The 26,623-nt window shown below is 42.2% G+C and overlaps 1 protein-coding gene across 40 annotated transcripts in view; it reads right to left on the reverse strand.

The window, feature by feature from the left end:
• LOC137488526 (uncharacterized) overlaps positions 1–26,623 on the reverse strand; it is a 250,769-nt gene that overhangs the window by 115,247 nt on the left and 108,899 nt on the right. For 10 of the 40 annotated variants that reach the window (XR_015516882.1, XR_015516884.1, XR_015516876.1 and 7 more), the window contains one exon: positions 10,191–10,257. The exons of 21 other annotated variants lie outside the window; for them this stretch is intronic. The gene's annotated coding sequence lies outside the window, so the exon portion shown is untranslated. Of the gene's footprint in view, positions 1–10,190; positions 10,258–12,683; positions 12,866–26,623 lie in introns of those variants that run through there. 9 more of the 40 variants (XR_015516891.1, XR_015516897.1, XR_015516895.1 and 6 more) reach the window with 1 other exon arrangement.

The following is a 26,623-nucleotide window of genomic DNA, read 5'->3' on the forward strand; positions in this document are numbered from 1 at the left end:
CTCCCTCGCGATAGCCCTCCCCTGGCAGTCCCTTCGAGAGAGCACCTACTCTCTCAGGGACAGGGCACCACCTGGCACCCTCGCCGATCTTTGGAGATTTTTAGACGCGAGGAAGACTTGGGTAACCTCCGATTGCGGTGGCTAATACCGTCACTCGGGCTAGAGCCCCCTCCCCGAGCGCGCCTATGCCCTGACGTGAAGTTTATTCACTGAATGGTGTGTCTCTCGCTGAGAAGACCCCCGTAATTTGCCAGATCAGCGTTGTGCTTTCTTTACGCCGAGAGAAGTTGGAGAGCAGGCTGTCGCCCTCCACACTCAAGGTTACGTGGCTGCCATCTCCGCTCTCATAACGCGGTGGCTGGCAGCACCATGGGAACGCATAACCTCATCATCCGGTTCCTCAGGGGCGTTAAGCGAATTAATCCACCCCGCCCCCTCTCATGCCCTCTTAGGATCTCGCCCTCGCTACACAAGCCGCATCAGATCCCTTCGATCCTCGACTCAGTATATTTCTGTCCCTGAAGACAGCTCTGCTGGTCGCGTTGATATCGATTAGAGGGTCGGGGACCCGGAGGCATTTTTCGGTCAGTGACTCGTGCCTGTAATTGGGCTGGCTTCTCTCACGTCCTGAGACCCCGCCCGCGATATGTGCCCAAGGTTCCTACCACTCCGTTTTAATACGAGGTAGTGAGCCTGCAAGCGCTGCCCTCGGAGGAGGCAGACCCAGCCCTTCTTTATTGTCCAGTTCGCGTTTTGCGTATTATCCGGACCGCACTCAGAGTTTAGATCATCTGAGCAGCTCTTCGTCTGTTATAGCGGTCGGCAGCAGGGAAGTGCCGTACCGAAATAAGTTCCCACTAGATTGTGGATGCCTTTCTTTCACTATCAGAGCCGAGATGAGCCGCGTCCCCCGAGAGCGCGTGCGCACTCCACTCGGAGCTTCGCATCCTCTCGAGCGCGCGCACGCGGCGCCCCTCTAACAGACATCTGTAGAGCTGCGGGCTGGGTGACACCCAACACATTTGCAAGGTTTTACAATCTGCGAGTGGAGCCGGTTTCCTCAAGGGTATTAGGTAACCCTTGGTGATTGAGGAAACAATTCGGTAGGGTGTTGAAACACGCTTGCTGCGCCATTTTCCCTAACACGGAGATACGTGCGCCTTTTTATCTGTCAGTAAAGTTCCCCGTCAGGTGAGCCCTGCAGATTCCTCCGTGGCCCCCAGCACTGACTCAGCGGAGGAGTCACTTGCTGGCCCACTACGTTGTAGGTCTGCCCGCTGGTCAGCCCGCGTTTTGGGTAAAGGTGCCTGCTATGCGTGGTCCCCACTAGGCGATCCCATATGCTTATTCAGCCACGGTTAAGTCCCCCCCCCTGGGCGGACCCGTGTCTTCCCTCCCCGCTAACCACTCTTTTGCTATGCGTACTCCCCCTTTTTAGGGCTAGTCCATATGTAAATTCTGCCATCTATCCCCCCTTGGGTAACGGATGGCCTCCGCAGCGTCCTCCCTATCGGGATTGCACGCTTCCCAACGTACTGTCGTATTTTCCTAGAATTATCTAGATGCTCACGACTTCCCAAAAAATATATATAAATCCGTAAAACTTCTGTTGAAGTAGGATAAATTAGGGCCAGGGACACGTTGGAGGACCGCGCCCCCCATGATGTGGGTGCGTCACGCTTGCTTGACTATCTCCTCATCGGGGGTGTTGGTAAGGTGCAGTCATTATGGCGCTTTCAATGGGCTCCCAATGCGTGGATTTTACAATCAAATCCACTTATAGTGCTGAAGTTCCCCCCGAAGGGGAACGTTCGAGGTTACTAAAGTAACCCTTCGTTCCCCGAGGAGGGGAACGGAAGCACTATACTCCGTCGCCATGATGACTGTCCCTTAGCTGTTGAAAGTCTCTTCAGCTTAAAAAGGATAGCGTCTGCTGGCGCCAGGTGAGCTTATATACTCAGTTGATTGCTTATGCCGCTCACCTGCGCAGGCTTGCGCTGCCAATTCATTCTTAATTGGCCCGTTCAATACTCTTTCAGACGAGTAGCTTCTGAACCGAACCTCCCAATGCGTGGATTTTACAATCAAATCCACTTATAGTGCTTCCGTTCCCCTCCTCGGGGAACGAAGGGTTACTTTAGTAACCTCGAACGTTCCTTTACTGTGAATAACCACAAATTGACTTTCTTAGAAGTTCCAACATAAAAATGCATCAGCAAATGTATGTTACTCATATATATATTGACATATTTTATAAATGTGGAATTCACATATACACTTGAATGCCATATATTGTATGCAGTGGTGTAAATGAACCAATTACACATGCTCACTTTACTAACTACAATAACTGAGAAGTTTTTTTTCTCTGGAATTGTATTTTACTGTGTAGTTTTAAAAATGTGTACTTTTACTGTGCCTTGAGTACATTTTAGGTGCAGTATTGGTACTTTTACTCTACTACTTTCCTTAAACCTGCAGTCACTACTTTATTTTTTCTTGTCTATAGGGATTGGAAAACATCCAACCTAAAATTAACCAAATATCAACGTCTAATGATGTTACAGCTTGATGTTATGTGCACGTTACCACTATTACGATACCACTATGATTTTAGTTGCCATACCCAATGAATAATTGTCAGTATTTGACGTTGGTTTAGGATGTTGGCTTGACCTTGGATTTTGGTCAATTTCCACAACCAAAGATGAATCAAATATTATTATGTCATTATTGCACATAAAAATAATGTTGTCCTTAGACGCTGGCTAGACATTGAATTTTGGTCACCTGACCTCACAACCTAAATCTAACCTAATATTAATGGCTTATGATGTTGTATGCCTGCTGAGCAATAACTAAATTCACTACAGAATGTTACATTTACACACATTTGCAAATCACATGTAAATGCCCACAGCCAGCTCTCTGCAACGCCCACTGAAGCTAAGCAGGGCTGTGCCTGGTCAGTACCTGGATGAGAGACCTCATGGCAAAGCTAGGTTGCTGTTAGTGGTGTTAGTGAGGCCAGCAGGGGGCATTTAACCTGCGGTCTGTGTGGGTCCTAACACCCCAGTACAGTGAAGGGGACTCTGCAGTGAGTGCCATCTTTCGGATGAGACTCTCTGTGGTCATTAAAAATTCCATTATATTCTTTGAAAAAGAGTAGGGGTTTAACACCGGCATCCTGGCCAAAATTTGGCTACTGGCCTCTATCCATAATGGCCTCCTAAGCATCCCCATATCATAATTGGCTTCATTACTACATAGTCTCCTCTCCACCAATCAGCTGGTGTGCGGTCTGGGACGATATGGCTGCTGTCACATCATCCAGATGGATGCTGCACACTGGTGGTGGATGAGGAGATTCCCCCAATGTGTAAAGAGCTTTGAGTGACTAGAAATGTAGGGAATTATTATTACTATTATTATCATTATTATTAACTTCATCAGCTTTTTGCAGCATAATACTCACTACTCTTAGGCAAGTAATGGTACTTTTACTTAAGTATGATTTTCAGTGCTCTTTCCACCACTGCATATATGTGATTTGTATGTTTCTTTATAACAGATTTCACCCCGCCATGGTTATCGTTTTTTTTTTCTTTTTTTTTTCTGTGTAACAAAGGTCAATGTGTAGATTTTGCACTCAAAAAATGACATCTGCAGTTTGTTTTAAATTACTTATTTAAAATGAGCTGAAACAACACAACTCTTTAGGTTTTTATGGTGACAACTTAATTGATTTGTTCACTCCACCTAAATTTGCAAAATCTAAAAAGTTAACTTAATTTCAATGAACTTCAAATCATTGATGTATTAACATTAAATAAATAAAATGCAGTAGTTTACCGTACAATTTAGAAATTTATGTTATACTTCTACAATATTTTTAACAGTAACATTCTGTCAACAACATCTGCAGTTGTTTTAATGGATTTTGTTACAGTATTTTTTTTAATTATTAGGCAAATAATATATTATGAACATATCACTTTAATATAGAGAAAAATAGCTTATTGTAATTGAAATCTACAAACTTCTAAGAACACAGAGAAAAATTACTCAGTGGACATGTATTTGTAATAAATAATAAAGAAAATTTTTAACAAATAAATACATGTTTTTTTACATGACTTTAATATTTCAGTAACCTTCTTGCATTGAATTTGTTGCAAATACTTATTTTTACAATTAAATGCTTTATGTTTTCTCTTGCATAATATATATATATATATATATATATATATATATATATATATATATATATATAAATATATATATATATATATATATATATATATATATATATATATATATATATTTTTTTTTTTTTTTTTTTTTAGATTTGTGCCTTTTTGTGAAACTTTTAAGTACAATTCACTTAAAATGTATCATTTGTGAGTGTGGCTTCCCCGGGACATTGATCACAACGCCATATTGAGTTTTCTATTTAAGTATGAGGACCGATATTTTCTGACAAGGCCATACAAAAGGTAAGACTACACTCTTTAAAGGGCCATGAAACCCCCCTGTTTCAGTGAAAGTCTACCTCAGAATTAAAAAAAAAAAACAAAAAAAAAAAACTGCTTCATGATGGGCGTGGAGCACAGTGAGCAGAGGGAGTAGTGGGCACGACCGGCAGAACAGGAAAAACAGAGGGAAGCGAAGAACCATTGAACAAAATGAGACACAAACCATCAGAGATGCATGATTTTATAGTTTACAAAGTTAAAATCAAAGAGATAAACAGTAAGTTCATATGCTATTTGTAATTTCATATACACAAAACCACAATTTGTTAAATCATTATAAAGATAATAGGGTTTATATAAACACTTTAAATGAGGAAATGATAAATTCTACTCTTGAATCCCCGGTGGATAGCAGTGTAGCAGTTCTCTTGCCTTATCTATTTCAACCTTTGACCCTGCCAGTAATCTGGAGGATTTTAAACATAGGCAAACATGGCAGCCCGGATATAGGCTATATGTCTGTATAGTAACAAACTTAACTGATAAAAGTCTGCCAGTCTCCAATTCTCATACAACTCTCTTGAGAAACATGCTTGGTGTAACCAACAGCTTTGCTGTATCGGCCCTGACAGCATTGCGAGGAAGAACATGCAACAAACCCTTTGAATCATGGAAACAAACACATACGACCTGTGCTGTGTGCAGACACGATCTCACCCAGTCATTGGGACACAGCTTGGCAGGTCTGCCTTGCTTTCGGAAGGCACGTGCTCTCATGTATAATTAAGAAGCAGGGTCTTCTCATAAGATACAACAACTCTGAAACTGACACATCATTACTCCACTAGCAGATTATTATCACATCATCGATTTTGATACAACCAAACTAATTGTTTTAAACTCAGAAGATGAAATTAGCAGAAAAAAAAGCTCAAATTTATCCGGTTTTCCCTACAATAAAAGCTGACAGATGCTAACATTCTCCTAACTGATGCTCACACACACACACACACACACACACACACACACACACACACACACACACACACACACACACACACACACACACACACACCTGTTAAAATTTCAATAAAAGTACTCTTGAACCTTTTTAGTTTACTAATTTTAAAGTGTCTGACACGACGCAAGTGACCCGCTCCTTTAGGACCAGCATTTCTGTAGAGTTCAACAGCACTGAAAAAGGTTAAAAATACATTAAATCTGAGTTAATCGTTTAATGCCTAAATGCCACAAAAATGGCATGGTGAGGCGTTTTGGGGTTTCATACTTTATTTACTTGTTATTTGTTCATCTATAAATTACCACTGATGCACCTGTGTTAACTGAAATTGAGTTAAGAGCATTTTTTGTATGTTTTCTTTACGTTAGACTGAAAAAAAAAAATACTTCATGAAATGCCAAAAGGCTAAAATCTCAAAACTGACAGGTGTATGAAGAAACAGTGTTTTTGCCTGGAGTGTCTTGGCTTAAATGTAGGTGTACTGTAATTTGTCAGGCGAGTGTGTGGCCATCAACAATGTTTCTGAAAAACGGGGATATACAATGATAAAATAAAGACATTGTGACAGAAGAGAGTAGGACGCTGGCTGTCGGCTATGAAGGACCTTTGGGGATTATTAGAAGAAACCTGACTGTCAGTACCAGGAACTTCCAACATTCGGAAGAAAAGTATGACATATATACATTATATATGCAATACAGGAGCACAAACCTTCAACTGTAAAGCTAGTCTGACTTAATGTCCTTTAAATGGAGTGGAAAAAAAGACAAAAGCACATGTGACTAACCTAACCTGACATCACAGTGACTGTTTTAGTGCAATAACTGGACTAACGTATATCCAGCGCTCAGGAATAAGAAGTGAAGGCTTGTCAATGTGTCATATGCATTGTAGAGACAAAGCAAGAGTTATGTAGAATTTAAACAACACGGTGTAATCCAACATTACACAATGTCTATGGTGGTTACATGGTGCCTGAAGTGACTTCCCTAGGATTTCTTGAACGTTTAGTTGAAACATTTCCAAATTAATTATTTAAGCTCATCCAAAATAAGTTAGAAAATAATCAAAATAAAACTCATGAAAAATTAATCTCATGTTCTCTAATATTTGTAAAAACAAATAAAAATATTTTAGAAATATAGAAAACATTCATTTAAAAATGCCAAAAACTTGGTGAAAGCAAAATGTTTTTTAGTAACACACACACATACACACACCGGACACTTTATTAGGTAAATCTGTCCAACTGCTCATAATCACAAGGCAGCAACTCAATGCATTTAGGCACTTAGACATAGTCAAGGCGATCTGGGCAGTTTAAACTGAGCATTAGAATGGGGAATAAGGGGGACCTAAGTGACTTTGAACATGGCTGACTATTTTAGAAACTTCTGATCTACAGGGATTTTCACACAAAACCATCTATAGGGCTTACAGAGAATGGTCTGAATATGAGAAAATATCCAGTGAGCGGCGCTTCTGTGGGCACAAATGCCTTGATGCCAGAGGTCAGAGGAGAATGGCCAGACTGGTTCGAGCATATAAATGGGCAACTATAACTCAAATAACCACTTGTTCCAATAGAGGTATGCAGAAGAGCATCTCTGAGCACACAATGTGTTGAACTCTGAGGCGGATGGGCTACAGCAGCAGAAGACCACTGTGCCACTCCTGTCAGCTAAGAACAGGAAACTGAGGCTACAATTTGCACAAGCTCAACAAAATTGGACAACAGAAATTGGAAAAACGTTGCCCGGTCTGATGAGTCTTGATTTTTGCAACAACATTTCGATGGTAGAGTCCGAATTTGACATCAACAACATAACAGCATGGATCCATCCTGCTTTGTATCAACAGTTCAGGCTGGTGGTGTAATGGTGTGGGGGATATTTTCTTGGTACACTTTGGGCCCATTTGTACCAATTGAGCATCGTGCCAACACCACAGCCTCCATCCCTTTATGACCACAGTGTACCCATCTTCTGATGGCTTCCAGCAGGATGACATGGCATGTCGTAAAGTGTGAATTATCTCAAACGGGTTTCTTGAACATTAAAATGAGTTCACTGTACTCAAATGGCCTCCACAGTCAAAAGAACTAATTCCAATAGAGCACCTATGTGGTGGAACAGGAGATTCGCATCATGGATGTGCACCCAACAAATCTGTAAGCCAAGGCGTGATGCTATCATGTCAATATGGACCAAAATCTCTGAGGAATATTTGCAGTAGCTTGTTGAATCTATGCCACGAAGGATTAAGGCAGTTCTGAAGGCAAAAGGGGGTCCAACCTGGTACTAGTAAGATGTACCTAATAAAGTGGTATATATAAATTTACTGTATATTGATCTAAAAGGCAGCAAATTAGTGTTTTAATAACTAATTTCTAATAACTTATTAATTTTATCTTTGCCATGATGACAGTAAATAATATTTTACTAGATATTTTTCAAGACACTTCTATACAGCTTAAAGTGACATTTAAAGGCTTGACTAGGTTAATTAGGTTAACTAGGCTTGTTAGGGTAATTAGGCAAGTTATTGTTTAACAATGGTTTGTTCTGAAGACAGTCGGGGGGAAAATGCACAAAGAGGCTAAAAATTTTGACCTTAAAATGGTTCATTAAAAAAATAAATAAATAATAATTATTTTATTCTAACCGAAATAAACAAATAAGACCTTCTTTAGAAGAAAAAGTATTACCAGACACACTGTGAAAATTTCCTTGCTCTGTTAAACATTATTTGGAAAAAAAAAAAAAAAAAAAAAAAAAAAAAAATATATATATATATATATATATATATATATATATATATATATATATATATATATATATATATATATATATACAGTTGAAATAATTCAAGTTGAATAATCTGTATATTTGCTATCATCATTAAAGATATATGTTTATAGAGGTGATTCAAAAATGAATATTATTAAAGATATAAATAAAGATATGATGAAATTTCAGTTAATGGCTGTTTGCAATACTATGTATTTTTTGGGTTTATTTTATAAAATGTAAATATACAAATGGTGAAATAACCATATTATACATCAAAGATGCCAAAAGTATGAACTATGTCTCATGTAACGCTCATGTATATCTCTAAAGAAGAGATAAGTAAAAGAAAAAAATAAGTTGAAGTAATAGATGAATGATGTGTGTGGTAATGGTGGGGAAAATAATAAGCATGCATTCATTTTCTTGTTTAGTCCCTTTAATAATCTGGAGTCGCCACAGCGGAATGAACCGCCAACTTATCCAGCAAGTTTTTATGCAGCCGATGCCCTTCCAGCCGCAACCCCTGCAACTCCCCGTAATCTCTGGGAAACATCCACACACATTCACACACACTCATACACTACGGACAATTTAGCCTACTCAATTCACCTGTACCGCATGTCTTTGGATTGTGGGGGAAACCGGAGCACCCGGAGGAAACTGACGCGAACGCAGAAAGAACATGCAAACTCCACACAGAACTGCTAACTGAGCCGAGGATCAAACCAGCGACCTTCTTGCTGTGAGGTGACAGCACTAGCTACTGGGCCACTGCTTCGCCCCATTTCAACCATGATGAAATCTATTTTGTTTAAAGAATTGTTTTGTGTATGATATTGTGTTTGAAAATAAATAAATCAAATCAAAGAAACAATACCAGATAAGTAGATATTAAATAAATCTATAAACAATGAATGAGTCAATCATTGAATCAATGAAACCCACTGATTCATTGACACAAAATTCATGCAAAATACAGTACATATTAAGTCCACATGTAACTCTAACAATCACTTAATGAATCTGTAGATGACTAGATGGATGGATGGATAGATAGATGTAGCCATTTGCGAACTCTGCTCAAAAAAATAAAGTTGTTTGTTGAGAGCATCAAAACTGTTCAACCCCAAGAAGCAGCCCTAAACTCTAAATCCACAGCCTCCTAGCATCATCTCCCGAGCCGTTTTGCTGGAAGAACAGAGAAAGAAAGGTTGCTGTGCACATTTCAGCCTGACCTCTCACTGACCATCTGCGAAACTCCCGAACAATGACGACGACTGGAACGCCACACACTAGCAGCAGCTGGAAACAACCCGGAGCTGCCAAAACCCATGCGCTCGCCCCTCCAGAAGCCCTCCAAATCGCTCCTTCATTCACTCGCTCTGAAAAAGATGCAGCCTCTTTTCAAATGCCTCTGTGCTGTGTTTTCTACTTTCGCAGGCCTTTGCTCGCTCTCTGGGTGTCTTGGCTCACCCAGGACCTACATGTACTCCCCCCTCGTGGTCCTTCTTGGTTTCTGAGAGACGTGTTGGCAAGCATTGGGTAAATGGACAAATAAATGAGTTGGCTAGGGGAGCGGGCACGGAGGGAGAGCGCGGCACGCAGAGCCCTTTTCCTCTCCAGTGGCAAATCAGTAGCAGGTAAACAAGTTTGGAAGGAGCGGAAGCGTGTACGGCTTGGCCCGGACTCCTGGGGGAATTTTTTTTCTTTTTTTTTTTTTTTCTTTTTTTGCGGATCTATCTGTAATTGCGCAGAGAGCAACACGACCACCTGGCACACCAGCCCTCGCTCTTAACAAACCCACCATGCATGCGCAGCCTCAAACTAAATACCAATTTAAACTTCCACACATGCCTATTACACACTGCGAGTTTTTAATCTCCTTTGATTAGAAAGGTGTACCTTTGATCTTGAGGGACGGGATGAATTTTTCATTTCATCTTCAGGTTTGGACTGACTGCTGTGTGATCTGCGGAAGAGAAGGATGCGGTTTTGAGCTCATTAGACGTGACTTGATTTGTATGCGTCCAAACGTTTCGAGGATTTAAAGAAATGTAAACACGCAACGGCAATTAGTAATTGTTTATTAATAGTTTAACAGCTTCAATAAAACTGACAGCATGTAAGACGATTAGAAGGAAATGTACAGTATGTAAAACTAGTTATGAGGAGGTTTTTTGTGAAGTGATTGTCAGGGCTTTAAGGGGTGGTTGCTAGAATGTAAAATATGCTGGGTTATTAGGAAGCTAAATCTAGGTAAAATGTGGACAAAACCAACTTTTGGTTAAAAAATTTAATAATATAATATTAATGATGATGATAATAATAATAATAATAATTATCATTATTATTATTATTATTATTATTATTATGATTATTATTATTATTATAAATTAACCAATCGGTTGTATTGGCAATTAGTAATTGTTCAATAATAGTTTAACAGCTTTAATTAACTGACAGCATGAAAGACGATTAGAGGGAAATGTACAGTATGTAAAACTAGTTATGAGGAGTTTTTTGTGGGGTGGTTGTCAGGGCTTTGATGGGTGGTTGCTACACTGTAAAATATCCTGGGTTATTATGAAGCTATAAAGCTGGGTATATTGTGGACAAAACCAAATGATAGTTGAAAAATGGATTAATATTATAATTATTATTATTATAATAAATGAATCCACGGAGTGTATTTGTCCATTACTTTGGGTAGTAATTGTTTATTGAATCTAATCAAGAGCACAATTGTCCTCCATGGTTCAATCAATTTAATATAGTACATTTTAAACCTATTTTATATTATGTCTAGTTATATATACATGCTCATCGACCAGGCATGAGCCCTGGGCTCAATTATCTCTGAGCTCAGGGTTCTCTCCCGGGACAGCTTGCCAAACCTGTTAATAGCATCAAGCAGTATCTAAGTGTGAACTCTTGATTTACTATAGTGCGATGTAATAAAGCAATTAATTTATTTAAGATGCCCTTGGATGATGCAACAGCAGCCATTGCACTCACCACAATCCAGCTATTGGTGGAGTGGAGAGACAATGATAGAGCCAATTCGGTGGATGGGGATGATTGGGAGGCTATGATGGGTATGGGCAAATGAAGGGAATTTGGCCAGGACACCGGGGTTACACCCCTACTCTTACAAAAAAATGCCATAGATGGATGCCGAAAGATGGCATTCACTGACAGTATAGTGTCCCTTCACTTTACTGGATCATTAGGACTCACACAGACCACAGGTTGAGAGCCCCTGCTGGCCTAACGAACACCATTTTCAACACAACCTAGGTTTCCCATGTGGTCTCCCATGCAGGTACTGACCAGGCTCAGCCCTGCTTAGCTTCAGTGAGTAACCGGTCTTAGGCTGCAACTTAACGGTTCCACTTTATAATGACTTAACTCGCTTTTTTAAAATTTCTCACTTTCAAAGAAACCAGTTTATTCACGCTTTTTATAGTTTACTTAGTAACTTACCTAGTTTATGTAATGATAAGTACATAGTTTGTACACATGAAACTAAACCAAAATAAAACTGTACTAAATTTGTTGTTAAAGGTCACACTCATGAACAAAGAAGTAAATCCTTCATTTATAAGTAACACATGCATACAACATTTCATATTTTTTTATTTCAAAAATGAAAAGGTTTTAAAATGAAAAATTATGTATGCAAGTGTTACATGCATGTATCAATTATATAGGTAGGTTCAGTGTTAATCTAAATAAATAAATATAATTTTATCTCTTTGTTGTACAAAAATGGTATTTTAGGATGCTAAAACCACAGTACTTTTTTTTTCTTTCATCATCTATGATTAAACTATAATGTATAAGCAGTGTTATGAAGATGGTGATGTCATGTGTGTGCAATGTATTCAGAAATGACGAGCACTTGAAACTACAGGACTGTGTGTGCACATACCTATTGTATAGTGGCATTGCCAACTACATAATGCAGCTTTTACATTTTTTAGAGAAGGATGGATTTTCACAATGTAAAAATCTAAAAGAAAAGGTTTCAATTTTTAGTACACTATTGTTTTATACCCATACCCAAAAATATGTATTTCAATTATGAATTTTCATCATATTGCCTTCTAAAATGTGGAATTGTGCTGAATTAGATTGACAACTACTGGCCGGCATAATACAAGTTTTACAGATTTATAAAGTAAAAAAGGATGGATTATGATACTGTTTAAAAGTAAAAGTGTAAAAACACAAAGGAAAAGGGTACACTAGGGTACACATTTATTTTTAATACACTATTGTTTTATAACCGCAGCCAAAAACTATTTTTAATTACAAAATATGTATTTCAATAATGAATTTTGATCATACTGCCTTCTAAAATCTGTCATGTGCTGAGTCAGATTGCCTACTTACCAATAAGTGAGCCATTCCAGGCTGTGATTTCCATAGCCACTTATGCCTACATAAACTGACGAAAAGCCGTTTCTAAATCCATCGCGCCAAACGAACTAGGTGTAAAAATGTCCTATACAAAAATAATGTCACAGACAAAAGCGTGTCTGGCCTTCTCTCAGCGCTATTACTGTTTTCAATTTAAACCAACTTAGAGGGGAAGCATGAACCCAAAGAAGGGATTTGCATGTGTGTGTGTATGTGTGTGTGTGTAGCAGGTGTCATTAATGCCCTCCAGAGGCGATGGCAGACTGAAGTCTGGCTGATTGGGAGTCTCAGTGACAAAGAGCTCCAGGAGAGACGGGCCCCAGCCTGCAGTTATCCCCCCAGCGGGGAGCCACTATCTCTGGGTATGGGGCAGTCATTTAGCTTCCCTCCATCCATTCCTCCCTTACCCGTTCCTCTCTAGCAGCAGGTTAGTGATGGATTTGATTCTCTGATTGGAAAGAGGGCAATTTTACCTCAGCGGTGCCCCACATTTGCATAATGATTTACATAAATCTCTGCATTTTACACCCTGTCTGAGTCTTTTTCCATCTCCGATTCATTCCCTCCATTTTGTATGGCGCGCTCTCCTAAGACTCGTTTACCTTTCCTCCTATGCGTTCATTATTTTCATGGTGTTCTCACTTTCGCTCGTGTAACATCACCACACTTTCATGTTCCTGCCACCAGACAACACTCAACAACAAAAAAAAAAGAAGAAAAAACTGACATGTGGCACGAGGGAATTTTACGCCGCAAGTAATCATCCAGAAATATCCGGCATAACATTCACTCCTACTTCAGCACTTACAACCAGATTTCTAACATCTGCCACGCAAAACAGTCGAGGAATCTGAGCGTGAATTGTGCTTAAATGAGTTGGTAAGATTCAAAACTCTATTGGACGGCGGAGCCTCTCCACATCACTTTATATATAAATATATCTCAGTGTTTTTCTTCGTATATATATCACTGCTTTTCTTTTCATCGTCATTACCAAGGGAAAACAGCAGAAGTGGCAATTTAAAAGAGAAAAACATGGCTCTACCTGACTGAACACACAGATGAGTTTCAGGACGTGGCTGCCTTGTGTACACACACGCCTCAGTGGGCACACTCTTTCAATTTCATATTCAAATCTTCTTTACATGCGAAAATATGTACAGTCTAATGAAGGCTGGGAGGATCTCGTATGCCTGTGTGTGTGTGTGTGTGTGTGTGTGTGTGTGTGTGTGTGTGTGTGTGCGTGTGTGTGTGTGTGTGTGTGTGTGTGTGTGTGTGTGAGTTTGATTCATATCCATGTTTCATTACAGTTGACAGTGACATGAAGCCACAGCAACATCTATTTTCTCTCTCGTTCATTCTCTTACTGAGTCGTTTATAGACAGGCTCATACGCATCACTGTGCAGTGAAGCAAAGGAAACGAATGTTGGGTGAGTGAGTGTATGTGAAACAGCTCTTACATCATTTCATACTCCAGAGTTATAATAAACACTGCAACTCTCTGTACAGTGAAGACTGTTATGATTGCACTGTAGTTCAAAAGTGAGGTCAAAAGCTGGGGGTCACACTTATGCACCTTTATTTTATATAATGTAAATTAAAAATGAAATTGTTTTAGGCGTTAATATCTAAAGTAATATCTGTTAATATAAAGGTAATCTTTAGTCTCGTGATCTCCAAAACAGAAACTAAACATTAAAATTTTTAGCAGTGTTAATTTTGTTGGCGAAAGATTTTCGTCCTAATTTTCGTGATAAACAACTGTTGAACAATGACCAAACTAGACGAAAACTAAATAAAAATTAAGTGATGATGATGACACATACAACAAAAATATACTGTCATTTTCATTGACTAATGAAAACAAAATGAGAATGTGATCGAGGGACGCTTTTTTTTTTTTTTTTTGGAAAATATGCCATTAGAATTAATCTTGGTGTGTGATGCCTACACACACACACACACACACACACACACACACACACACACACACACACACACACACACACACACACACACACACACACACACACACACACACACACACACACACACACACACACACACACACACACACACACACACACACATTTAAAAAATAATTGAACCAAAATACATCTTTTTCGTACACTAATTGGTTTAATAGAGGCTTAATTTATTTATTTTTTTCTTTATTTGATGATTTTGGTAACTTACTGTCTTATGAACGCTTTATGACTGTTCATAACTTTCCTATTCCCTTCAAAGAATATTAGAGCTATCCCTATAGGTTTAATGTATCTTGTCTAAAGTCATTCAATACAATACAAAAAATATGAATGGAATCAGCATTATTGCTGGATGGAATTGAAATGAAAATACATTTAAAAAAAAATTAAATAAGCATATTTATCTATCTCTTTAGCAAAGAAATTGTATTGTTCAATCGAGGCAAATGTCATTGGGCTGCATCAATAAACAACATAGACTGAAGAAAAGCTTGGTTGTTACTTTCTTCCTAAAAAAAACCCCGAAAAAAATCCACTTTAAAATATTGCATAAAATTTATCCAGCTAACTCATTTGTTTCCAATTATGTTCATATTCCGAGTAATTGTACATTTTTTTGGTAAGGATGATGAAAGTTTAATACATTTATTTTGTATGTGCGAATTTGTTCAGAAATTTTGGTTCATCCTGTATCATTATTTAAACACTCATCCTACCTTTGAAAAATGTTTTAGTTTAAAATAAATTATTTGTTATTACTCATAATCTGCACATAAATCTAAAGAATTTATCTTCAATTTTTTATCATGGGTGGAATTTTTTTTTACATAAACAAAAGTGCATGGCTTCAATCCCTTCTTTTTAACATTTTTAGATTGAAGTTGACTCATTGCTCAAATCTTTCCATATGTGTAACAACAAAAAAAATGTGTTAGATTCTTGGTCATTCATTTATTTTCATACACTTTTATACAATTGTAATTTACTTACCCCTTTCTTTGTTTTGTTAGTCTTTTTTTCATTCTGCAGCTAATGTAGCTTGTATTTCCCTCTTTTGTATCTTTCTTATATTGATCACTTAATTGTGGTTGCTGAGAGAAAAGAAAAATTCACAGTTAATGTCGAATAAGGATAAAATAGGGATGCTACAAAAAAAAAAAAAAAAAAACACGTAAACCGTATGGCGTTGGAAAAAATTGATAAAAACACCAAATCTAATGTGACATCAGCATGGCATCCTGAAATTCAGCAAACATTTTTTTATTTACCTTAACTGAAATGGTAAAGCCTCTCGCTGGCATTTAAAGAATTTACACCCTTAGATTTTCATTTTAGCTGTGTCTAGAGTTTAGCTTACCCTCTAACGTGACTTACGTAGGTTCACGTGCTGTCTGCCATTTACAGTGTACCTGTACCACAAACAAAAACTGCTTTAGATAACTGCTTTATTGCTTTATTTAAGTGATGTGATTATTTCTTACGTCTGTAAGGATTTAAGGGTACTTTAGTGCTGTACGCTCCGCTTATCATGGAGTCACATACAACATACATGATTAAGAAACTGCCTTGAAAAGAAGCTCACTTTTCATTTTGATGTACATTTTCACTTTATAATTCACTTTCACTTCATATATATGTGAGTTAACAGAGCCATGAGACTGAGTGCACATTTGCAAGATAACACATTATCATTTGCCGTCATATGTCATTACTCTACTTATTTAATCAGTGCTATACAGCTGAGCACCATATACTGTAACAGCAACTGCAGCAGTAAAGCGTGTTATAGACTGACAATGCTATTTTAAGCCTTCAAAGATTTAATGGCTTATAATTGTTCAACAAACTGGTTAAATAGACGCATAGTTTACCACGTTAAAATAAAGGGTTTGCTAAATAAATGCACAATCCTGCATTTTCAGATGGCTGCTGTTCTTACATGTGTATTGATTGCCAACACATATTTTACATATTACTTATGATATAAACAAACAATGCATATCTAATTTTTGGTCTTCCATGGAAAAGCTATATTCCATATTTTAATAAGAATGTTTTAATTAATTTTAAGCTAGAATATTTTGAATAGATAAATGTATATTTAATTACATGACATCAAATTAAACAATCAAATATATTTTATATATATATATATATATATATATATATATATATATATATATATATATATATATATATATATATATATATATATATATATATACAAACATAAAATCTACAGTGGATTTAGTCGACTAAAATCTTTGAAAATTCAATTAAATTTAGTCCACTAAAACTAGACTAAAACTAAAATGATTCACAAGACTAAAATATGAAAATGTAATTTTAGTCAAAAAAGACTAAAACTAAATCAAATTTTCTGTCAAAATTAACACTTTTTTTAGATATGTAATTTCTTGCTAAATTAATCAATCATTTTTGTACTTCATTTTCTCAACAATTATTCTGACCTATTATTCTATTTGAATTGTCTCACCCTCTGAAACATGCTAAACATGCTGGAATTGGTCATTTATTAACCTAAACGTGTGTTTAAAATAAGGGTTTGCCTAAATACCTGTAAATATAAGAGAATAATAAATGGTAGACATGCTGTGTTGATCTGAACTCCTTGTTTGTTTTGAAACACGCTGTGCTACACCAAGCCCAGAGGGGGAAAGTATATTGCACACACATGTACACATTATGATAAACTGTGGCACTCAGTATTCCTATTAGACAGTATACTGTTACTATGTATGCTGTTATTTGATAAGCTTGAGCTCAACAGCTCTGACTGACACAGTTGTGATATAAACGGAACGCTACTGGCTCTTTATTAATAGGGGGGATGAGTTACCTTATGCTCCATCCTATGTTTCTGTTTTAGTTAAGATTAAAATAACTTTTCAAAGTGAACTTTAAACACATTTAAATTGTTTCAAAAGATTTTTACTAAAAACAAATGCTGGTTTGACTTTCCCAAAACAATCCAGAATATGTGTAGATGTAAAAAATTCAAATCAGTGTACATGTGTTTGTTGCCTCATTACAAACTTACACATGTCAGGGCTCGAAATTAACCTTTTGCTTGGTAGCACTGGTGCTCCTAACTTTAAAAATGTAGGCGCATCAGCCAATATTTAGTCACACTTATAAGCACCGTTACTACAAGTTTTATACAAACATATTTATTGCATTTGAAATCAACACTAATCAAACTAACAAGCAAAAAAATATATATGCAAGCATGAGGAAAATATGTCTCAACGAAATCTAGTTATCACAAGAAAATAGATTTTTTTTTTAACATAACTGAGTGACCAAAAGGTACATGGAGCGCTCACCGGCCCTGCACGCAAAGCTTGACATGAATGAATCTGTTAACGGTATAACTGCTGTTCTCACGGGTCGTGTCTAATATTGCACTGATGTTTATGGCATATACTGTACCTTATTATATGCATACGTCATGTCAATAGCAATACTTTTCATGAGTAGCGATATTAGTTTAGTCAGTGTGAGCCCGTTTGCAATGGTGTATGTAGTGTTAAATTTGACATATATCTGCCACTTGCAAGGCGGACAGCATCTGGTGATTAAATGAAGGATTAAACAGAACCTCTCGTGCTAGATGTGGCACACAGTTACCTGAAAATTCCATCTCACATACTTTTCATAGCGGACTTGAAGCTAATGGAAGTATTTTATCCACTCTTCAAAAAGTGTAGATGGTGGATTAACATTCAGCACATGATCACTGGTAAGATGTGTCATTATTTGTAACTTTAGATGCCATGGTTTCTAAAACAAAATCTGTCAGTGTTATCTTTATTCTCATCTTCAGCACTTTCTGTCATCCCAAGCCAGAAGGCATTGACTGAGTGATTGACAGCTGATATTTCAGTGCTAGAGCAGTAGTGGGCCAATAAGAAGAAAGGATTACGGACTTGGCTTTGTTTATTGCAGCAAGTTGACATGACAACTGTTTTAAACCATTCCTGAACGCTACGTTTCGTGTTTCAAGTGCAGAGATGCATTCTGCGTAAATGTCTCCCGAATCCACGCATGTGGTGAACATTTTGCAGTAAATTTCACAATATACAAAATGAACTAACTAAATATCCATTTAAAAGTGCCCTATAAAGAAAACCTGGGCCTAGTAAAAGAAATCAGTCTAAAGAAATAGTGATACTGTGAGTCTCAAACACCATTGTTTTCTCATTATCGTGTAAATTGCACAAGTGTAAAAATCAGTTTAAAATTTACCATCAAAACACTAAACAGACTGTTGCGTGACTCACGGTGCATGCCCTCAAGATTTAGGTCATGTTCTACATAATCTGAACTTGACAAGCTTATTTTTCTTTGGAATCATCAATATGCTTACCCCAGGTTGCATTTGATGATAACAATGTTTCTTAGGGAGACAACACTATTTCCCTCCCTTAATTATACAAAACTTACTTTGTATGTGGGACTTTTATTTTGAAAACAGTGCATGCAGACTGTTTACTATGCATTGATGAGCAACGACTCCAGGCATTATCTGTTCACATGCATGTCTAGGAGGAAAGATACAGGAGAGACAGAATATAAATTTATTCAGCTTCATGCTAAGGCATAAATTAGGTATTTATATCTTTTTTTTCTATTTATTGTGTTTCTTGTGAAATTTGCAGAGTATCTTTTAACAAACACATGTAGACTGCTTAGTGTGTGTGAATGAACATTTAAGAATCGTGTCAATCACTCAGCTATCATTTTTTCTGAAGTCAAGAAACGTTCGAGGTTACTAAAGTAACCCTTCGTTCCCCGAGGAGGGGAACGGAAGCACTATAAGTGGATTTGATTTGTAAAATCCACGCATTGGGAGGATTCAGATCAGAAGCCGCTTGTCTGGAGAGTATTGAACGGGCCAATGAATGAATTAATTGGCAGCGTAAGCTTGCGCAGGTGTGCGACATCTGCAATTATCTCAGCATATAAGCACACCTGAAGCCAGCAGACGCCATCCTTTTGAGCTGAAGAGACTTTCAAACAGCTAAGGGACAGTCATTATGGCGACGGAGTATAGTGCTTCCGTTCCCCTCCTCGGGGAACGAAGGGTTACTTTAGTAACCTCGAACGTTCCCCTTCGGGGGGAACTTCAGCACTATAAGTGGATTTGATTTGTAAAATCCACGCATTGGGAGCCCATTGAAAGCGCCATAATGACTGCACCTTACCAACACCCCCGATGAGGAGATAGTCAAGCAAGCGTGACGCACCCACATCATGGGGGGCGCGGTCCTCCAACGTGTCCCTGGCCCTAATTTATCCTACTTCAACAGAAGTTTTACGGATTTAGATATATTTTTTGGGAAGTCGTGAGCATCTAGATAATTCTAGGAATACGACAGTACGTTGGGAAGCGTGCAATCCCGATAGGGAGGACGCTGCGGAGGCCATCCGTTACCCAAGGGGGGGATAGATGGCAGAATTTACATATGGACTAGCCCTAAAAAGGGGGAGTACGCATAGCAAAAGAGTGGTTAGCGGAGAGGGAAGACACGGGTCCGCCCAGGGGGGGGACTTAACCGTGGCGGAATAAGCATATGGGATCGCCTAGTGGGGATCACGCATAGCAGGCACCTATACCCAAAACGCGGGCTGACCAGCGGGCAGACCTACAACGTAGTGGGCCAGCAAGTGACTCCTCCGCTGAGTCAGTGCTGGGGGCCACGGAGGAATCTGCAGGGCTCACCTGACGGGGAACTTTACTGACAGATAAAAAAGGCGCACGTACCTCCGTGTTAGGGAGAATGGCACAGCAAGCGTGTTTCAACACCCTACCGAGTTGTCTCCTCAATCACCAAAGGGTTACCTAATACCCTTGAGGAAACCGGCTCCACTCGCAGATTGTAAAACCTTGCAAATGTGTTGGGTGTCGCCCAGCCCGCAGCTCTACAGATGTCTGTTAGAGAGGCGCCGCGTGCACGCGCCCAAGAGGATGCAACGCTCCGAGTGGAGTGTGCACGAACTCCCGGGGGACACGGCTGACCTCGACTCGAATAAGCGAGTGAAATGGCATCCACAATCCAGTGGGATAATCTTTGTTTTGATACAGCACTTCCCTGCTGCCGACCGCCATAACAGACAAAGAGCTGCTCAGATGATCTAAAATTCTGAGTACGGTCCACATAAATGCGCAGAGCGCGAACTGGACAAAGTAAAGAAAGGGCTGGGTCTGCCTCCTCCGGGGGCAGCGCTTGCAGGTTCACTACCTGATCTCTAAAGGGGGTGGTAGGAACCTTGGGCACATAACCGGGGCGGGGTCTCAGGATGACGTGAGAGTAATCCGGCCCGAATTCCAGGCACGAGTCACTGACCGAAAATGCCTCCAGGTCCCCGACCCTCTTGATGGAGGCCAACGCAACCAGCAGAGCTGTCTTCAGGGACAGAAATCTTTCGAGTGGCTCAAAGGGATCGGATCGCAGACTCGTGAGAACGAGGGCGAGATCCCAAGAGGGCATGAGAGGGGGGCGAGATGGATTAATTCGCCTAGCACCCCTAAGGAACTGGATGACCAGGTTATGCTTTCCCACGGTGCCGCCAGCTACCGCGCTATGATAAGCGGAGATGGCGGCCACGTAAACCTTGAGAGTGGAGGGCGACAGCCTGCTGTCCAACTTCTCTTGAAGGAAAGAGAGCACAACACTAATCTGGCAATTTCGGGGGTCTTCTCTGCGAGAGACGCACCATTCAGTGAATAGACTCCACTTCAGGGCGTAGGCGCGCCTCGTGGAGGGGGCTCTAGCCTGAGTGATGGTATTAACCACCACAGTCGGTAGGTTACCTAAGTCTTCCTCGCGTCTAGGGACCACACGTGGAGGTTCCAAAGATCGGGGCGAGGGTGCCAGATGGTGCCCTGTCCCTGAGAGAGTAGGTCCTCTCTCAAAGGGATCCGCCAGGGGAGGGCCGTCGCGAAGAGTGAGAGCTCTGATATCCAGGTCCGGTTGGGCCAAAGGGGCGCAACTAGCAGAACCTGTTCCTCGTCCTCCCTGACCTTGCACAGAAACTGCGCGAGCAGGCTCACTGGGGGAAACGCATACTTGCGCATGCCCCGAGGCCAGCTGTGGGCCAGTGCATCCGTGCCGAGAGAGCCCTCGGTCAGGGAAAAAAACAACTGGCAGTGAGCGTTCTCGGGGGAAGCAAACAGATCGATCTGGGCCTCCCCGAATCGCGCCCATATCAGCTGAACAGACTCGGGGTGGAGTCTCCATTCTCCAGGACGTAACAGCTGTCGTGAGAGCGCATCGGCTGCACGATTGAGCGTGCCTGGGACGTGAATGGCGCGCAGCGATTTCAGCCGCGGGTGACTCCAGAGGAGCAGACGGCGGGCGAGCTGAGACATGCGGCGAGAGCGCATACCCCCCATGCGGTTGATATACGCCGCCGCCGCCATACTGTCCGTCCTGACCAGCACGTGTTGCCGCTCCAGCACCGGTAAAAAGCGGTGGAGAGCGAGGAACACTGCCAACAGCTCTAGGCGATTGATATGCCAATGCAGCTGGGCACCCTTCCAGAGGCCCGCAGCCGCATGCCCGCGACACACGGCCCCCCAACCCGTGTTGGAAGCGTCTGTTGAAACAACAACATGGCTGGACGCCTGTCCTAGAGGCACACCGGCCTGTAGGAACGAGGGGTCGTTCCAAGGGCTGAGGGCGCGGCGACACAGCGCAGTAACCGAGACCCGGTGTGTGCCCGCATGCCATGCGCGTCTGGGGACCCGATCGTGAAGCCAGTGCTGAAGTGGTCTCATATGGAGCAACCCGAGCGGCGTGACGGCGGCTGCGGATGCCATATGCCCCAGGAGCCTCTGAAAGAACTTCAGTGGGACCACTAGTTTGCTGTCGAGCTCCCTCAGACAGTTCAGCAACAGGCGAGCGCGTTCCTCGGAGAGGTGCGCTACCATGGTGATCGAGTCCAGCTCCATCCCGAGAAAAGAAATCCTCTGCACGGGGGCGAGTTTGCTCTTTTCTCGGTTGACCTGAAGCCCCAGTAGGCGGAGATGCCGAAGCACCTTGTCCCTGTGCATAATCAATTGCTCCCGCGAGTGGGCTAAAATCAGCCAGTCGTCGAGATAATTGAGTATGCGAATGCCCGCGAGCCGAAGGGGCGCTAGGGCACCCTCCGCGAGTTTGGTGAAGACCCGCGGAGACAGAGAGAGCCCGAAGGGGAGGACCTTGTACTGCCACGCTCGACCCTCGAACGCAAACCGCAGAAATTGGCGGTGGCGTGGAAGAATGGAGACATGGAAATACGCGTCCTTCAGGTCTATGGCTGCAAACCAATCCCGAGGACGAACGCATTGGAGAATGCGCCTCTGCGTGAGCATTCTGAACGGCAGCCTGTGCAGACAGCGGTTCAAAACGCGCAGATCTAGGATTGGCCGTGACCCACCGCTCTTTTTGGGTACGATGAAGTATGGGCTGTAAAACCCACTCTCCATCTCGGCTGGAGGAACCGGCTCGATTGCACCCTTCGCCAGGAGGGCAGCAATCTCCTCTCGCAAGACAGGGGCGGACAGGGGGTTGACCCTGGAGAAATACACGCCCGTAAACTTGGGGGGCCGTTTCGCGAACTGAATCGCATAACCGAGTCTGATTGTGCGTATGAGCCACCGCGAGGGGCTGGCCCACGCTAACCAGGCAGGCAGAGCCCTCGCTAATGGAGTCATCGCTACAATCGCTGACGTACCAGCGGTGGGGCAGCGCGGAGTGGGTGTGCTGATCCGGGAATCACGAGGGTCCCGCGGAAGAGCTGGAGGAGAGCGATTCGCTCTGGCTCCGCACCCTGACTCCGGAGAGGGGGCTGGAGGGCTGAGGGAAGGGAGACCGTCCCCCCAGCGCTCGTGAGCCACTGGCGAAGCACGTAGAGTCTGCGAGCCGGAAGGCAGCGCGTCCCGGACTGGCAGAACTCGTGCAGTCACATCCGGGGAAGGGAAAAAGTGCTCTTTTACTGATGTTTTGGTGGCACTGAAAAGTACCGTTGTTATCGGGGCCCCGCCCTCCAGCGGGGAAAGAGCAAGTTTCCTCTTCTCCGGATGGCCTGTCTCAGGGACGCTTCGCGGTCCGTTTACCGGACTTAACGGCGCCCTGGGCAAGAGGGGCTGCCTGCTTTCGAGGTGAACGCCGCGCCCGCTAGGCCGGAGGCGCAGGCGGGGGCGGGGCAGCACTCGTTGGCGGGCGCCCTCGGCGAGGAACAGCGGAGGTGGATGGCTCGGCGGGCGGAGCGGGCTTACGGCCACGCCGATAGATGACATTGCCCATCGCATCCGACTGCTCTTTCACCGCCTTGAATTCCTGGGTGAATTCACCGACGGTGTCGCCGAACAGGCCAGCCTGGGATATGGGCGAGTCAAGAAAGCGAACTTTGTCAACGTCGCGCATATCGGCCAGGTTTAGCCAGAGGTGGCGTTCCTGAACCACAAGTGTGGACATCGTCCTCCCCAGCGCACACGCGGCGGACTTAGTAGTCCGAAGAGCATAGTCGGTCGCGGTGCGCAGCTCATGTAATAAGCTTGGGTTGGACCCGCCCTCGTGCAGCTCGGCCAGCGCCTGCGCTTGGAAGCGCTGGTAGGTGGCCATCGCGTGCAAAGCAGAAGCAGCCTGGCCCGCAGCCTTATAAGCTCTGGCTCCGAGGGAGGCAGACAACCTACAGGCTTTGGACGGGAGGCGGGGCAAACCCGCCACTTAGAGGCGCCGCGCGGACAAAGATTGACCGCGATAGCGCGCTCCACTGACGGGATCGCCTCATACCCCCTGGCAGCTCCGCCGTCAAGGGCAGTGAGGGCGGAGGCACACGCAGCATGGGCAGAGAAAGGTGCCCTCCAAGACTGCGTGAGCCTACTGTGCACTTCCGGGAAGAAGGGGACGAGAGGCTTCGAAGGCTTCGCCTTCTGGTCCTCTACGTAGCACCCATCTAGTCGGTCCGGCCGCGGAGCTGGGGGATAAACCATCTCCAACCCCACGGCCGAAGCAGCCCGGGAAAGCACGGCTAACATGTCCGCTTCAGGATCCGATTTGACAGCGCTCACCAGCCCGGAGGGGGCGAGCGGGTCCGGATCTTCGTCGGACAGTGAAAGCCCACCCTCCGATGCCGCGGAGGACATCTGATCTCCGGTGTCAGCGAGTGTGAGAGCTACCATCTGGTTAGACGGATCACTCTCACCACCCGAAGCTTGGATGGAGCGCCGTGAGGAGCGAGAGGTCCGCGAGCCCGTGGGCGGCGGATTATCTCCTGCTGAAACCCTCAGATCTGCCCGAGCGCCCGCTGCTTTTTTAGAACAGGAGGCAACTGGGGTGGCTCGCTCTCTTGCGAAAGTTAGCCGCGATCTTAGCTGTGCAACGGTCATGGCATCGCAATGACGACATGAACCGCCCGCGAGCACCGCATTAACATGCTGGACCCCCAAACATGCAATGCAGTGATCGTGTCCATCATCCGGAGCCAGGAAACCCCCGCATCCAGAAACGCACAGTCGGAGCGCCATCCTGAAAAGGACGTGCTGCACGACTGTGTTGCTCTTTTAGGAAAGTTTGCAACTATACGCACCGCTCTGGAGGACCGGACCCAAAGAACCGCAGGCAAGGGAGTAACCCAGCTCGACCGTCTGCCACCGCGAAGACCCACTCTGGACCGGGAGACACACTCGTTCGCTCTGAAGTGCTGATCAGCAAGAGGAACCCTCATCGACTCACTCAGAAAGGATCTGAAGCGAAAAGGATGGCGTCTGCTGGCTTCAGGTGTGCTTATATGCTGAGATAATTGCAGATGTCGCACACCTGCGCAAGCTTACGCTGCCAATTAATTCATTCATTGGCCCGTTCAATACTCTCCAGACAAGCGGCTTCTGATCTGAATGCTCCCAATGCGTGGATTTTACAAATCAAATCCACTTATAGTGCTGAAGTTCCCCCCGAAGGGGAACCATAAATCACTTTATTAAATATGAGGTTGATATTAATTCCTAGCTGTGTTTTCTTTGACATTATAGCTTCAAAATACAACACAATACATCTCTGTCTGTCTCTTTTGTTGAGTATAGTTATAATTTAGCCAAAATTGTATCCACAAAACAACATAACTAATTCCTATACTTTCCATAAAAGTCCCACATACAGAGGATATATAATAACTGTGTTATACTTAAAAAATAGAGAAAAAATATCATTGTTGTAATCTCAATAAGAAACATAGTAGCCAATCAACACTGCTGGGCCATGCATATTAATGATATAGAGCGTCAGAATCTGTTTTGTTATGATTCACCTGTTTTTCACCAGGGATTTTTACGCTCATAGGATTACCATAGATGCTATGTTAGTACCATGTGCTGAACCCTTACTATTCAGCTACGTCTATGTATATCTAGATTTTCATTCTATGGCACCTTTAAGGCACTTCAGGGAATCTTTATCACAACTTGAGCTCTTCATATCAACATGGCTGGTGCTACCTGGAGCTAAATGTTGAGAATCACCTGCTAGTTTTTACACTAAGGTGTTAGAGACTGTAAACCAGTAACTGTACTGCACAATTTCAATTTCAGTTCCTGAGTGTAACCAGCCTTAACTCAGAATGAAACAGAGAATAAATCCCTGTTTACACCTGTATTAAAACATATTTTCTGTTGATTTGGTTACTTTCTAGTGAGCATTGCTAAGTAGATGTAAATGAAGTGGTTGAAAACACATTCAACGAGATTACTTTCCATAAATGATAATGTGGTTAAATGCCTTCTGACGGCTACAAAAGACCAGCTATCCTCTGCCTACTGACAGTAATTATTGGTTAGATTAAATGTTGCCATTTAAAATACACAAAGCCCAATGTATCAGACCTGATTCAAACATATTGAGTGTAGTTTTGCACCTCCA

This window comes from Danio rerio, chromosome 19 (assembly GCF_052040795.2).
Source record: "Danio rerio strain M-AB ecotype USA chromosome 19, GRCz13ab, whole genome shotgun sequence".
Lineage (NCBI taxonomy): Eukaryota > Metazoa > Chordata > Actinopteri > Cypriniformes > Danionidae > Danio > Danio rerio.